We start from the raw sequence: 12,497 nt of genomic DNA, 5'->3' as shown, positions 1-12,497 counted from the left end.
GGGCAGCCTTTGTTGGCTTGGAGTTAAAATTGTAGTATTCTGTGTTTCTGGCACTTGGTTGTCTCCATCTGATTCATTTTTTGCGCTTCTTGGAGTTGAACTTTTCCTTATGAACAACTCATCTGCTTTGTTTGGACACCATAGGCTTGTCCCATTCCTTCCGGAGGGAGTGTTCACTCCGTTCCTTCATAGAATGAACATAGGTTTTCTTTTACTGTGGGGTTCCCTATGATCTCTCTGGGAGTTGATGATCTAACTCCATTCCGTTTGAATGTTGCTCATCCATGAGCTCAGCCTGCAGTTTGGCTTTTATCGCCGCACTGTGTTCTTTCCTGCACCCTTGTACCTGACGGAGGTGTGCCCTGGTGGGCTGATGGCCACTGCTCTACTGCTCCGGCATCGTCTTGCTGCTGTGAACTTCTGCTGGAAATTGCGGTTCCGTTGCCACGGTCTTCCCCGGTTGTGTGACAGCAACTATTGGAGCCTGAGGTTGGGGCTCATCGTTCTGTCACTGGTCATTCTCATGTGTGCCTTCCGCTCAAAGTATGGTGGCATTTATCAAAAGTTTGGTTGATCTGACCAAAGGGGAGCTTCTGCCACCCGCAAAGGAGTTGGACAAAGAGTGAAGACAATTCAGTTTACGTCCCAATCGAGAGTCTCTACATTGGTGGACCTCTCAGGAATTTGCAGTTCCATGTAGTTAATGACAGAGACTGTTTTGACGTCTTCTGCCGTTTTGAGGAGGTTAAAGGCAACACAAGCATTCCTGCTTAAGAGAGAAAAGGATTGGTCTCAGATAACGTACAATACTTCGAATATCTGCTTGTCACCAGACCTTAGCGGTGTAGGATCATGCCTATAGCTGGAAGTTTGGGTTCCTCCCGGACTATAGAGTAGTGTGTCTGTCATTTGTAGGCAGAGGTCTTTCAGCCATGGTTCCTTATCTGAGAGGACCATAACATTGGCTCCCACATCTAATTTGAAACTGGTGAGGTGACCGTTTACAGAGTTGTCAACATTCCAAAAGAGAATCCTGGATCCTTGATCTCACACTCGAAGCATGATTGGACTTCTTCTTGGTAGGGTACCTCAATCTCATGGACTGTTTTAGGACCCTCTGCACACCTTGATGTCTTAGACTTGCACAGCTTCCCAAAGTGTCCCAGCCGGTTGCAGTTGAAGCAGTGAGCAGAGATTGCTGGATATTGCTCCTGCATGTCAGGCCTTTACACTCCACAGCGCTGACCTGGTCTCCCACCATTGTGTGCTCTGGTTGGGTATTGCCGCCTTTAGTCTGGAGTCTGCCTGCCCTTTTGTTGCTTTATGATCTGGACAGTTGGGGTTGCTCTATTCCATCAGGCCATGTAAAAAGGACCGGTGTTGTTAGTGAATTTCAGGCTGCCTGACCAATTGAATGGCCCTTTCTAGAGTCAGATCTTCTTTCACCTGCACCCTGAAAGGGCATCATCAGCCACTTCAAACACTACTCGGTCTCGTATATAAGGTCACCATAGTCAAAGCCTTCAGTCAGTCTGTATCATTCATTTATGAAAGGGTCAAAGGGTTCCCCAGACTGTTGGACTCATTTATTGAACTTTACTCACTCTAAAATGTTATTGCTTTTTAAATTAAAGTAGGTGTTGACGGATTTTAGAGCATCTTCAAACTTATCATTATTCCTTGTTTTGTTATTATGTCATCGACTATCAGATCTACTGAGTACAGTAGTGTATTTACTTCTTCAGCCTATTCCTGAGGCTATCATGTATCTTGAAAATATTTCTTGCCAACGCCCCCAATTCTGTGCCTGGTCTGGCCCTTGTATCAGCCCAAATTGATCTGGCAGGATTAAGTTATTATCCATGGTTGCTTTTCAGCTCAGGGGAGTAGAGCTATAAATGCTGTTTCACTTTTAAAGGTGGCACTGCAGTAACCATTTTTTCAATACTTCTTGCCACACTTTTCAGGTTTTAGCGGGCTCCCATGGCAATTGTGGACCCGACCTCAAAGGGGTCAATTTCTTGTAACAAATTTTTTAGTCAAAGATTTGGGTCCCTTAAGAATGTTGTTGGGGTATGTAAGGGCGATTAAAAGGTGATTCCCGGCTTTGGCTGAGTTTTTAATGGTCCATTTTTTTAACGGGGCTCGGTCGCTTTGCGGTATGGGGTTAACTCTGAACCTGGGCTGGCCGTAGTGGATAACGTAACAGGCTGCTCTGTCTCATTAACAGCCTGAAGACTTTTCCCAGGCTAGTTCAGCCTTGGAACTGAATTTTTGCTCACCCTTGCTGGGCCCTTTGACCCTGCAATCGATGGGGATTCACGATGGACCTCCACGTGCTCTGTCGGAGTCCTTTAGCTGCACAGTGAATTTTTCTTCTGCCCCTCAGCCTCCACGTCTGCAATGGAGCATCTTTTTAGGTGACCTCTGCCTGTGTCTTTGCTTGAGGTGCATTTCCGCCAGGTTTAGGATGTTCCTTTAGTTTTTCAGACTCCGGGTCCTTCACCAGTTTCTCCAGTTCTGGGTTCATTCATGAGCTACCACCATGTTGTAAGGGTTTACTCAGTAGGATTCACTAAGAGGTTCAGAGGCTTGCAATGTTGAACAGTAGAATTTATTGGTAACACATAACTATTTACATTCATACAAAGTGTAGCTCAAAGTAGGAGCTAACTTCATGCTGACTTCTCCTTGACTCTCTCCATACAACTCGGTCTCCTCTCTCCCATCATGTGTCCCTTTATAAGTACTGTTCTCCAGGTCCACATTAACCCTTGATATGACAAACACCCTTATACTACACAATGCAAATTTTCAATGCACTACAACAGGTACCTTGCATAATGTACAGACAGGGAGTACACATTCCTCTACCAGAGGCTGCCTTCGTGAACTTGAGATTCCAAGCTTCTAACAGTGCCCCTGGAGGGTGAGGAGGAGGAGGAGGAGGCCAGCATTGTCAATATTCCTAGCAGGTGCCGGCGAGTACAATGTGCTGGTCTATTTATAGCAAGTTCATTTTCTCGTGTTAGTTTTTTTTCTCTCTCTGCAGAACAGGGATGAGATCCTGCAGAGAGATCTGACTCTGTGGGAAATCTGTCTTGCTTAACAGCGGGAAGCTGCTGCCACAAATGAGTGGCTCAGAAAGGAGCGCACAGGCAGCACAACATTATCTCCCTGGTAAAATTTTGTTCATTATTTTTCTCTTTCTCGTTACTCCCTACTGCTCCCCTGCTTAAGAATTGTTTACTCATCCTCCCCATTCCTTGCCCCGCTACATCAAGCACCGGGCATGTTCCCCCAATCTCAGCACTCAGTTACAATTCACATGTAAATAGGAAAGCGCTGACTACTGACATTGTTAACTGACAGGGTTACGGATGACTTGTGCCTTTTTTCCATGTTGCTTTGGTGTCAGCTGTGGCTGAGTGGGTGGCACTCTTGTCTCTGAGTCAGGTATTGTCAGTTCAAATCCTAGTCCAGGGACTTGACTGCAAAACCCATGCTGATACACCGAGCGCGGCACTGAGGGAGTGCTGCACCATTGGAGGTCCTGCCTCCCGGGCAAGAGGTTAACCCGTTGCCCCGTCTGCCCTCTCAGGTGGGATCCCCCGACAGGACTTTGAGGGACGGCGAGGTGACCTGGCCAATATTTTACTCTCAGCCAGCATCACTAGAAACGGATTAGTAGGTCATTGACACATTGCTGTTTGTGGGAGCTTGCTGTGCACGAATTAGCTACGTTACACAGCCACTACCCTTTAAAAGTATTTCATTGGCTGTTTAAACATTTTTGGATATCCTGAGGTTGTGAAAGGCGCAATATAAATGCAAGTTCTTCCGTTCTTAAGATAAACCACCCAGCATTAGGCATGCAGAGAAATGACTGCATGCACGGGAGCATAAGGCATGTCTGCTGGGTTTAGTGAGTTCTACCTGTGAGAGATATGAGCTAAAAGCCTAAAAGTCACATTCTAAAGGATTGATGTGTTTACATATTTTCCACTGTGCAGAGTAGACTCTTTTCCCCCTCATGGAGGTGATCAGTCAAAGATCATTGGCCTTAACTTTTGTGCTCCAGGGTGTTGTATTTCGGGGGGGTACCCCACAGATGCACTGGGAAATGCCACCCCCCCCTACCCCACCCACCAGCACCCCCCCCCCCCCCCCACCCCCCCACCCCAGAAGTGCCCAGGTAAGGTTTGCACAGCAATTAGGAAGTGCAAACTTCCCCTGGGCAATTGCCTTGCACTGGGAGTCATCCGAAAATGCGATTCCAATCCCAAACTTTGGATGGTTCCAACTGTCTTACAGCAATAATTACCCAGAAAATGATAGAAGAGTTATAACCAATCCTAGCTTCTGGGCAACTATTGCACAGCCCCACACTGACGCTCCATGGGGCTCCCCCAAAGCCCTAACCCTCACGGGATAACCCCCATGCCCCGACTACCACCCCCCACGGGTATCCCCACACCCCGACTAATCCCCATAGGATTTGCCCACCCTCCCGGCCTCCCAGGAGACTCCCCCCAACAGCCCCCCCTCCCAACCCCGACTACCACACCCCACAGGAAGTTCCTAACCCCCAGGGCTACCCACCCCCCATGGGACACCCTCCACCCCCCTCACCCCAACCAGGCCCGACTACCTCTACCCACCAGGCCCGACTCCCCCCCCCCACTGCCAGCACCAGGCTGGATTCAAGACACCACACACCCCACCACACTGCCGCTGGGCCCATCTCTCACCCCAACACCATCCCACCCTCAAGGCCCTGCCCGACAATCCACACCCCCACCCCAGACCCAACCCAACCCAATACAACACTCCCTTCCTGCAAGGCCTCACCTGACACTCCCCCCACGGCCCAACACGATACAGCCCCCCCAGAGGTCTGACCCGCCCCAACTCGCCACACCCCCGCCCCCACCCTCACAAGGCCCGACCCGACACTCCCCACAACCCCCCGAAGGCCCGGCCTGACACTCCCCCACACAACCCTACCCACTTACCTTATCTACTTACATCCTCCCGGGCTTGTCGAGGACCTTTAAACCTGGCTGCACCTTTAAACTTCCCTGGTTTACCGGAGCTAGTGCCATAAAAAAAAGGGGCGTGGCTTCCTTACCGGTGACTCTAGAGTCCTCAATGCTAGGCCCGGGGACACACTGCACTGCCCAGATGTCACCCGGCCTGAGTCGGAAGGTCGGATAAGATAGGATTGGCTGGATTTCAATGTAAGTGCTCTTGAGCAGAATGGCAATCAGGCTCAATAGCCACTCCATCGGAAGCTGCGGCCCCATGAGTCGCAATCACTAAACCATTGCCGTAAAACACTAATGAAGGTATTGGATGACACAAGGTATAATTGTCTCAGTAAATTTCCCCACACTATCCTGAAATACGTTATGTTAGAAAGCTTACTTTGAATGTTGGAAATTTAAGTTTGAGAAAGATCATCGGTTCATGAAATATAATTTTGAGAGGCCTGAATTGGTTCCGTTTCTGTTTCTCCACTGAGGGAATTATTTACCTGAAATAAAAACAGAATGGTCAGCGGGTCTGGCAGCATCTGTAGAGAGAGAAATAGAGCTAAAATTTCAAGCATGTGACCTTTCATCAGAACTATTGTTCTGGTGACTTACAGTTCTGAAGAAAGGTCATCGAACTGAAATGTGAACTCTGTTTCTCTCCCCACAGATGCTGCCAGATATACTGAGTGTCTCCAGCATTTTCTGTTTTTACTTCAGATTTCCAGCATCCTCAGCATTTTGCTGTTGTATTTACCTTTCTTGTCATGGGCAATCCCAGGGCCTGGTTTCTCCGTGCGTCACCATCGAGACAAGCCAATCATGAAGCAAAGCCCCCTCAAAATGGCTTCAAATGCTTTACTTGCTTGGCCAATGGCCTAATACCTGTCCCTGACCTGGGTGAAGGATGGCTTTTGTTTGTCCTTGCCTAATATGGCATGGGTGCACCTCCGGCTAGACGTGGGCACTACTTCCTGCCTGATATTTTGTGGGCTTAGTTGTCTGCAAAGCGCCCGAAAAATGGGCACTGTGCGATGCAATTCCTGATTCTTTGCCTTTATATAAATTTTGTTTCTCCCTCACTACATTTTTTAGTAATGTCAGCTGTGGCTCAATTGGCAGCACCCTCGCCTCTGAGTCACAAATTAACTCCCCCCTCCCCAACGTGGGCTTAAGCACAAAAAAAAAAGCAAGGTTGACAGTCCAGTGTGGTGCCGAGGGAGTGCTGCACTGACAGATGTGCTGTTAAACTGAGCCACCCTCTGCCTGCTTGGGTGGGTGTAAACTATGCCATAGCACTATTTTGATAAAGAGCAGGAGAGTTATCCCTGGTATCCTGGCCAATATTTATCCCCAGTCAACGCCACAAAAATAGATTATTGGGTTATTGTCACATTGCTCTCAGTGGGAGCTTGCTGTGCATAAATTAGCTGCTGTGTTTCCTACATTACAACAGTTACTGCATTTCATATGTACCTCATTGGCTGTAAAGTGCTTTGGAACATCTGGTGATCATGAAAGGCTCTTGTAATGACCGTGTGAGGAGGAGTGAACTGGCTCCCCAATATTAAGCCCCCTCGATTGGTCGCAACTAAGGTATTCTTAAAATTTATTTTTCCCTTTTCCAATCCAAATGTATTTACTTATTAAATAAGGAGCCAACAAACCAGGCTTTCTTGAGTCAAAGAAAGAGTAAGTTTACTTGTTACTAAACCCAAGAAAAATAATAAAAGATGTGACGACACACACACACATATCTCAGAAGCAGGAAAATATTATACTCCCTGGAATGGTGGCCAGAGGGCAGGTTCGCCATTCATTTAATGACAGTGGGGACTTGGGCTCTTGAAGCTGGAGGCCAAAGGTCTCCCAGCTTCAAAGGAACAGCAGCTCAAGGAAGGTAAGTGAAGGCGAGGGCAGCTTTAAAATAGAGACGCCCTCTCTTCAACTTTTTTTAAAGTTCCCATTTTTTAAAAATGGGTTTTGCAGCCAGGTCACCGCTGTTGGTGAGGTTGTGGGGGAGTGGGGGAGTGGGGGAAATCTCTTCTCCAGTGCGGCCTGTGGCTGATGCAGTACCCAAGCAGGCAGAGAGGGCCTCTAGGCCTTTCTGGAACTCTGGCCCCCCCCACCCCGCCCCGATCTGCTGCTGGGAGGCCATCAATAAGCAATTGAACTGTGCCCCGCTGCCTGCAGGAACCTGGAGGCCAACTGGAATATTCTAGTCAATCTCCTTTAATTAGCCTTAAGTTCTCTTTTAAAAAAATTGGGCTGGCTACCTGCTGCTGTGTGCAGGTGGGTAGCCCTACCCTTCTCCCTCTTCCCCACCCCACCCCATACCCACCTCTACAAAAACAGTATGGGGTGGGATGGAGTTGGGAACCAGCACACAGGCTAGCCATGCTATTTTTACTACTTCCCTCTGATCCCAGCCTCAAAAGGGCCTAAAAAATCAAGCCCTTCTGTCTCAGAATTTGGGATTCAGTCACCTCCAAAGCATCTCAAGACTGAACCCTCCCCCCACCCGTGACCTGCCTGCAACCAGACCACATTAAATCACCAACCGACTCATAGAATTAGTGAGATCATCACACAAATTTTAAATATACCACACAGCGCCAACGAAACACATTCTGTGCCTAATTTACACACCAACACTGACTTTGCAACATTGAGGACCTTCCCTTCAGGCTTCTTAACTGCAAGAATCAGGTGAAGATATTGTGCAAAAATCTCATTTGCAATTTATTTCCCTCCAGTTTAAAGGTCTTTTTTTTTCCCCCCATTAAAAAAGAGAAAAAATGGCGGTGGGGGAGGATATCTTTGTTAAATGACATAGTGGAATCTCTTAGCTGCTAAGAAAGTAAATATTAAAAAAAGAAATTAAATATATAATTTATATGAGCTTGTTCATTAATAGGAACATTGTCATTTGCTGATAGGGGAAATGGGAAAAATTACTTGGCGGAGCGGATGAAATGGATTTTGATAATTTAATTCTTATTTTTGAATCTCCAATTTAAAACTGGCAGCGCAGACTGTGACCCTGATCAGTTTGAAAATTGCTCTTTTCTAGTCAAGACATAAAATTGACTATGAAACAGAAAAGAGTAGTGGTAGTCGGTTGTTATTCAGGAAGTGTACAACGCTGCTCGACTCTTTGGGGTCACACAGTGCTCCCCTTAGAGCAGGTTAAGATGAGGTTCGATAGAAGTGTGCAGAATCAAGAATGATTTGAATACAGTAAATGGGCAGGAAGTTCAGTAACCAAAGGACACAAATTCAGAATCAAAAGAATTTCATAGAATCATGGAAATTTACAGCAAGGAGCGAGCCCATTCGGCCCATCAGGTCTCTCCCAGCTAAGGTCATTGGCAAAAGATCCGAAGACAACATGAGGAGAAAATACGTACACAGTGAGGTATAATCTGGAGCGCGCTGCCTGAAAGGGCAGTGGAGACAGATTCAGTAGTGGCTTTCAAAGGGGGAATCGGATAAATACTTGAAGGGGAGAAAATTTACAGGGCAATGGGAAAATAGCAGTGGAACGGCACTTATTAGATCATTCTTTCAAAGAGCCAGCAAAAGTATGAAGGGCCAAATGGCCTCCTTCTGTGCTGAATCATTCTATGACTCGATAGTCTCCCATCTTCCCCTTCTGGTCGCCGAGCTTCCTGCCGGTAGAAACAGCTGTTTCTCCTTTGCGACTCCAAGAAAACCCCTTCGTCATTTTGGACAGCTCTATCCGAAACATCAGCAGGCTGCTTGACCAGGACAGAAACACTGCAGCCAAGTCCAAACCCATCCTCATCCGTTATCCACTCTCCACTAATATACACTTCCCAGCAGGATCCACTGAATATAGATCAAGGGCAGAATTTTACAGTCCCCCACCCAAAAGTGGAGACGTGGAGTGGCCTGTAAAATTCCCCAGGTGGCCTGCCCTCCGCCCTTCCACCTCACCCCACCCTCCCCCCCCACCAAGCTGTCCACAATTATTGGCCACTTAAGGGCCGCTTCCTGCCCTCGCTCAATTTTGAGGCTGGCGGGAGGAGGTCAGGGGCTGGGGAAGCCCGGCAGGTCACCCTGCTTAGGCCTCAGGCAGGAAGGGGTGGCCCTCCCTCAAAGCCCCCTTCACACATTGAGCACTCCTCCCCCAGCGTCTGCCCTTTTGGGTGTTCCCTCCTCCCCACCCCCACCACCCAGCATCTCTATCAAGACCACCGCCCCTCTTCCCCCATCCCCTGGGCCTCACCTCTGCTCACCGCTGTGAGACCCCTCCCCCCCCTGCACTTTACCTGGTTCTGGACAATGGGACTAATTGCAGTCCCACTTCTGGCCACTGCTGCCACTGGCGCTGCTGCAGCCACAGAGCTGCCAGCCAATCAGATTGGCCGGCTGCACTCTGGGGTGGGGCTTCTGCCTGAGTGAGGGGCGGGAAGCCCTGTCTCCAGCCAATTAAAGCTTCTTAGAGCATTGCTGAAAAAAGACATTTTGTCGAAGCTTTTCACCCTGAACTCATCAGGAAGATGATAAACTTCGGTAAAACGTCTTTTCTCAGCAATACTCAAGTTTTGTGCTACCCAACAACTATTTGCTCCTTAGAGCGTTAAATGGCTGCAGAGCTGCTGTGATCGACATGGGTACCCTTCCCCAACTCTCAGGCCGGAATTTTCCAGACCCCTCAGCGACGGGTTCCCCTGCGCCGGGGCCGGCGAGCCATTGAAATCTCCATTCACATTGGCGGGACCAGAAGATCCCGCCAACGCGAGGGGCTGAAAAATTCCTGCCTTGGGGTGGGAAAAACTGCCATCTGAAAAACCCTGCCCAAGGAATAGGAACACTGCCCAATCTCCCCTCTCTTTTTTTCTGATTGCTGTTCAATGACATCTACTCAAACTTGTTTGCCAATGGCCGAGACAAGATCGCACTCCTGCAATGTGATACCACCCCCATAGCCAATGTTGCAGAGTCGGTGTTGGTGTGTAAATTAGGCACAGAATGTGTTTCATTGGTGCTGTATGGTATATTTAAGATTTGTGTGATTATTTCACCAATTTTACGAGTTGGTTGGCTGCAATGAAATCAACAAATTCAGCAAAGAACAAAAGCCCAACCCAGGATCTTCTGGTCGTTACGCCTCAGTGCCAACAACCACAACTTGTATTTATGTAGCACCTTTAACATAGTAAAACGTCCAAAGGCACTTCAGAGGAGCGGTTGTCAGTCAAGCTTTGACCCAGAGCCACATAAGGAGATATTAGGACAGGTAACAAAAGCTTGATCAAAGCGATAGGTTTTAAGGAGATTCTTAAAGAAGGAGAGAGATGCTGAGAGGTTTTAAGAGGGATTGCGAGAGGCAGGGTTCAAGCAGCTGAAGGCACCGTCGCCAATCCTGGAATGATTAAAATCGCGGGGGAGGGTGCAAATTGGAGGAACTCAGAGATCTTGAAGACTTGAGGAACTCAGAGATCTTGAAGACTTGTCGAGCTGAAGCAGATTACAGATATAGAGAGGGGCGAGGCCATGAAGATATTTGAAAGCAAAGGTGAGAATTTTAAAATCGAGGCATTATTGTAACAGGAGCCGATGTAGGTCAGAGAGCACAGTGGGTGGTGGGTGAACGCGACATGGTGCAAGTTAAGATACGGACAGCAGAGTCTCGGATGAGTTCAAATCTCTGAAGGGCGGGAAATGGAATGCTGGACAGGAGAACATTGAAATAATCAAGTCTGGAAGAAACAAAGGCATGGATGAGGGTTTCAGCAGCCATGTCAAGTGGCTGAATCGCTCAGGGCCTTGGAATGAACCACACTTTGGGCATTTCATTGTTTTCACATCACCCTGTACTTGTAAGCATGAATAGCAACTTGGGGCATCGCTCTGCAATAATCTTATTCAAAGCAACACTGTCACAGGGAAATTCCTTGGAGCTTTTGTGCAACTGGGTTATCATAACTTCGGCAGAAAATCATTGGAAAACGAGGATTCAGCTGGAAGCAACAGCAGGCAGCTGGGGGATTCTGCGAGAGCATTCCCAGCTTGTGTACCTGTTGGACATTTTCATTTAAATGGTGGGGACACCACCACCTGCAAGTTCTTCTCCAAGCCACTCGCCATCCTGACTTGGAACGATATCGGCGTTCCTTCAAAATCCTGGAACTCCCTCCCTAACAGCACTGTGGGTGTACCAACACCACATGGACTGCAGCGGTTCGAGAAGGCAGCTCACCCCCACCTTCTCAAGGGCAACTAGGGATGGGCAATAAATGCTGATATAGCCAGTGATGCTCACACCCCATGAAATGATACATTTTGAAAAAATGCCCGATCTGTTTGCACATGAAACCATCACATTTCATCAGACATTTGAGTTTTTTCTTGAGGAATGGGAAATATTGTACACTCAGTGCACCCAGTGTTAACACTAAACACCTCCTGGTCCAGGATAATGCAGTTGGAGGATCTAACCAGCTGCAATAGTGACACTCAGCAGGGTAATTTTAATCTAATATGGGCATCAGGAAACTGAGGCGATTGGGTGCAACTCTCAGTTTACAACCCATGCCTGGGTCACTCTGCATTAAAATCAACGGAGATTAATATCGAGGAGAATGTAGAACCAAAGTTCCACCCAATCCCTTCCCTGCACTGGTGATTTACATTGAAACCACCGGCTCTCCCTGCATCAGCACCACACTTACCCTTTCCCTCATCCAACCATCTTGTAAATGGGGCGATTTGATCTACATTCCACTTGTAACAGAAACCTAAACGTGTCTGAAAAGAAAGGTGCTTTCCAATTTCAATAAAAATAGCAAGACAAAATCTTTCCCTAAGATCTGCCTGAAATGAGTTTACCAATTTATAGATTTAATTTATTTTGTGTGGTACTATAGCAAGTGAAACCCCTGAGTTATTTAAGAGGTAATTAGACTGTGTATTGTGGGGGGAAGAGGTTGTAGGTTCCTGCAGAACAGGAGGAAATTGTTTCACTCAACAACAACAACAAATGGTATTTATATAGTGCCTTTGATATAATAAACTGTCGCATGGCACTTCACAGAAACGTTACCAAATAAAATTTGACACCGAACCACATAAGGAGATATTAAGGAAAATGGTCCAAGAGGTAACTTTTCAGGAGAGGTTTAAAGGAGGAAAGCAAGAGGCGGTGAGGTTTAAGGAGGGAATTCCAGAACCTGGGACCGAGGCGGTTGAAGGCATGGTCACAAATGATGGAATGTTAAAATAGGGGACACTCAAGAGGTTTTGCATAATTGGAGATGTGCAGAAATCTCAGAGGTTTTTGGGGTTGATGGACAAAACAGAGATAGGGAGGGTCAAGGACATGGAGGGATTTGAAAACAAGGATGGGAATTTTAAAGTTGAAGTAATTGGGATCAGTGTAGGTGAGTGGACAGTGTGGGGTGATGGGTGATGTGGACTTGGTGCAAGTGAGGACAC

General features: G+C 47.5%; 1 protein-coding gene across 1 annotated transcript in view; it reads right to left on the bottom strand.

Moving 5' to 3' along the window:
- LOC144683429 (uncharacterized) overlaps positions 1-12,497 on the bottom strand; it is a 327,293-nt gene that overhangs the window by 72,997 nt on the left and 241,799 nt on the right. The gene's annotated exons all lie outside the window — the stretch shown is intronic.

Source organism: Cetorhinus maximus, chromosome 8 (genome assembly GCF_964194155.1).
Source record: "Cetorhinus maximus chromosome 8, sCetMax3.hap1.1, whole genome shotgun sequence".
Classification (NCBI taxonomy): Eukaryota; Metazoa; Chordata; class Chondrichthyes; order Lamniformes; family Cetorhinidae; genus Cetorhinus; species Cetorhinus maximus.
This window is presented reverse-complemented; position numbering and strand designations above follow the sequence as displayed.